We start from the raw sequence: 4656 nt of genomic DNA on the forward strand, positions 1-4656 counted from the left end.
AACTATGTAGTGCTTGTCAAATGGGTAAACAAACAAAAACTTCTTTTAAACCTAAGCATATGGTTTCTTCCGACAGACCATTGTAGTTACTACACACGGACTTATTTGGCCCCTCAAGGACAAAAAGTTATGGTGGTAACTACTATGCTCTTGTTATAGTAAATGATTTTTCGAGATACACTTGGACATAAGAATGAATGAGGCATTCAAAGCCTTTAGCGTTTATGCTAAAAGAGTTCAAAATGAAAATTCGCTAAAAATCGTTGTTATAAGAAGTGATCATGGGGGAGAATTTCAAAACTCTTCATTTGAAGAATTATGTGATGATCTCGGTATCAATCACAATTTTTATGCTCCTAGAACACCACAACAAAATGGTGTTGTAGAGAGAAACAATCAGTCTTTAGAAGAATTGGCTCGAACAATATTGAATGAAACAAACCTCCCAAAATATTTCTGGGCTGATGTAGTAAGTATTGCATGTTATGTTTCAAACCGAGTTCTTATAAGACCAATTCTTAAGAAACCCCATATGAACTCTTTAAAGTTAGAAAACCAAACATTTCTCAATTGCATGTATTTGGTTGTAAATGCTTTGTTTTAAATAATGGTAAGGATAACTTAGGCAAATTTGATGCAAAAACTGACGAATATCTTCCTAGGCTACTATCTTACGAGTAAAGCTTATAGAATTTTTAATAAAATAACTCTAGCCATGGAAGAATCTGTTCATGTATCTTTTGATGAACGTAATCCTGAGATAAAGGATGGGTTAACTCCTGATGAGGAGGAATTGCCAAGTTATTCTTCAAATGAAATTTCTATTATTGAACCTACAACCGATACTGAGCATTTGAAAATGAATGATAATCTACCCTCTCAAGAGGAGTATATTCATTCATATTTACCAAAAGAATGGAGAACTCATCGATACTATCCTATTGACAACATTATTACTGAATTAAATACGGGTATCACTACCCGACGAATGCTTGATAAAGCATGTCTAAACATGGCTTTCGTCTCTTAAATAGAGCCCTCCAAGATTGATGAAACAATCGAGGATGAACACTGGATTCTTGCTATGCAAGAAGAATTAAACCAGATTGATAGAAATGAAGTTTGGGAACTTATTCCTAGACCGAAAAACAGGCATGTTATTGGAACTCGATGGGTATTTCGTAATAAATCTGATGAAAATGGTATCATTGTTAGAAATAAAGCTAGACTAGTAGCCCAAGGATACAATCAGGAAGAAGGTATAGACTTTGATGAAACCTTCGCTCTGGTTGTTAGACTTGAAGCTATTAGGCTATTACTTGCATATGTATGCTCTTTGAATTTTCAGTTATATCAAATGGACGTAAAGAGTGCTTTCCTCAACGGCTACATTCAAGAAGAAGTGTTTGTTGAACAACCTCCTGGTTTTTAAGATTACAAACATCCTTCTTATGGATTAAAGAAAACTCTTTATGGATTAAAGCAAGCTCATCATGCATGGTATGATCGTCTAACTAAATTTCTACTTGAAAAAGGTTTCAACAAAGGAAAGGTCGACATACACTCTTTATAAAAAGAATAAATCATCATACTCTACTTGTTCAAATTTATGTAGATGATATTATTTTTGGTTCTACTAATGAGGCTTTTTGTAATTTGGCAAAATGATGCAAGGAGAGTTTGAAATGTCCATGATGAGGAAGTTAAATTACTACATTGAACTTCAAATCAAACATCTTGATAATGGCATTTTCGTAAGTTAATCCAAGTATTGTAGAGACTTGCTAAAAATATTTGACATGGATGGCTGCAAGCCAATAGCTACTCCTATGGGATCTAGTATTTACATTGATATGAATGAAGTAGGAAAAAACATTGAAATATCAAAGTATTGAGGTATGATTGGATCTTTTTTATATTTAACTGCCAATAGACCTGATATCATGTTTAATGTATGTTTGTGCGCTTACTATCAATCTACACCAAAAGAATCACGCTTAGTTGTCATTAAGAGAATCATGAAATATCTTAACGGTACATCTAATGTTGGGCTATGGTATCCAAAAGGAAGTATATGTGATTTGGTTGGTTATTCGGATTCAAATTTTGTTGGGTGCAAATCTGAGAGGAAAAGTACAAGTGATACTTGTCATATTTTGGGAAATGCTTTAGTCTTTTGGTCTTGCAAGAAACAAGCATGTGTTGCTTTAAGCGCTACTGAAGCTGAATATATAGCAGCAAATAGTTGTTGTGCCCAAGTGTTGTGGCTTAAACAACAATTACGAGATTATGGCCTAGAATTGAGGTGCACTCCTTTAAAATATGACAATACTAGTGCAATAAACCTCACAAAGAATCTTGTTATGCATTCTAGAACTAAACACATTGATATAAGACATCACTTCCTTAGGGACCAAGTCCAAAAGAAGGATGTGTTTGTACAATTTGTTGATACTCATAACCAACTAGAAGGTATATTCACTAAACCATTGGCAAAAGAACCTTTTTATAAAATTAGACGAGAATTAGAAATTCTTGATTAGCATACTTATCTTAATTGCTTATATATGATTATATGTGTGCTTCATTATATCTATTTCATGCCTACTTGAACTTAAATGTGTTTAATTATGTTTAAATAAATTTCAATTTTTGGGTTAAAAATCATTTTCATAGCTTAAAAATTGGCTAAAAATAAGTTTTTCTGGGGGCATTAATCGATAACACTGGAGATTAACCGATTACAGGGTTGAACAGCGTGATTTAGTAACCGATTACTCAAAATGAGTAACTGATTACTCTATGTTGCTGTTTGAAAAAATTAAATTTTTTAATTTGAGTAATCGATTACTCTGTGTCGTTATATATGTATTTTTTCTGCATTTTTAAACTTTTTCAAACTCATCTTCCTCATCAACTCGTGTTCTCTCTTGCTCAACCCTCTCAAACCCTCAAATCTTCATTTTTGATCCATTTTGGGTGATTTTTGTGTCTATTCAAATCATATTTTCAATTCTAAACACTTCTACACCATCATTTTTATGTTTAGAGGCCTAAATCAAAAAACCCCCAAAATTCTCCAAAAACCTCAATCCATGGCTTCTTTTTCTAGATCAAAGAAGCAATGCACAAATATGACTCAAAGGAACCAATGAACTTCATCTTTGGAGTCCAACCCTCTTGACTTAACACGACTTCTAGCAAATGATGAGCAACGTAAAATCTTTGAGGAGCACTTCCATGGTCGCACTATCTTCACTCCCAAATACGGTAATCTCGGGAATTTTGAGTTTGAAGATTTTCTATTTCCTTATTTTATCCTGAATTGATTAGAGTATTTTACTGTAACATGAACTTTAGGAAAAATCGTTTTACTTCCTATGTAAAAGGAAAAGACATTACTTTGGATTTGAAAACCATGAGTTCATTCTGTTGTAACATACCCTATTAGGGGAGCATGGCAGGTTTCGGCCTTGTATGTGAATGAGAAAATTATGGTCGAAAATATTTTTATTATTCTTTGTGTAGAATAACCAAAGAGGAAATAGAAATGCTTAAGCAACATGGCTATGATGAAACTATTAAAAATAGAGATATCCTATATGTTGGACATCTCAAACTGGAAGACTGTTTGCTTCATTATTTTCTGAGATATGTCATCTTACCAAAATTTTCAACCTACTCTCAAATAAGTGACATAGAACTCCAATTGATGTATGCTATGAAATTTAATCTGAAAATCAATTGGACTTTGATGATAATGAGACAAATGTGGTCTGTAAGAGAAACACAAAACCCTTTGCCATATGCAATCTTCTTAACAAAAATCCTTGAGCATTTCAGTGTTTCTACTGCTGGAGAAACTAAGGTCTCGTTTAATCCTCGTGAAAGCCATATTTATGTGGATGTGATCCACAAAATGGGCTTCACATTTGATCTTCGTGACCGGACCTACAAGCATAAGAAAGATAGACCTCCTGAACCAGAACCTACCCCTGCTAATCCTTCTGAACCTCAACCTTCTGAGTTTTATGCTCAATCTTCCTCATCTGATGTCATGCCTTCAAATCAGATGATTATGGATGAGGTGATTTCTCTTCGGGGCTACATCACTAACCGGATGGATGCCTTTGATACTAAGAATCACCAAATCCAGTTTGAACTTCATTGTTTCTCTTCTAAGTTGAGTAGCATGGACATTGATGAAGACAGTTTTGAGCCTTAGTCTTAGACTTTATCTGTTGTTAGGATTTTCTGGTTGTAATGTTAATTTCTCCTGGTTTCGAACAAATTTCTATTATGTTGTTTGTATTGTTGTTTGCACTGTTAATGTTTGAACATCTTTTTACTTTTATGATATTGCTCAAATTCCATTATATCTTGATATACATATTATTATGTTATATATATCCCATTGCATGTATGCTATATATATTGTGTTGGACTCTTGGCTTTTCTAGTTTTTGATGAAGTTAAAAGGGGGAGAAAAGTTGGGAGAATGTATTTTCTGTTTGAAACATTTCAGGCACATAACTCCAAATGAAAAAGGGAGCATACTCAAGACATATCAAGATATCACAACGTATGTTGCTCTCAGAAAACTATATTGTTAAGAAGATATTGGTTTGTCATCATCAAAAAGGGGGAGATTGTGAA

The sequence above is a fragment of the Lupinus angustifolius genome, unplaced genomic scaffold (assembly GCF_001865875.1).
Source record: "Lupinus angustifolius cultivar Tanjil unplaced genomic scaffold, LupAngTanjil_v1.0 Scaffold_2_268, whole genome shotgun sequence".
Taxonomy (NCBI): Eukaryota; Viridiplantae; Streptophyta; class Magnoliopsida; order Fabales; family Fabaceae; genus Lupinus; species Lupinus angustifolius.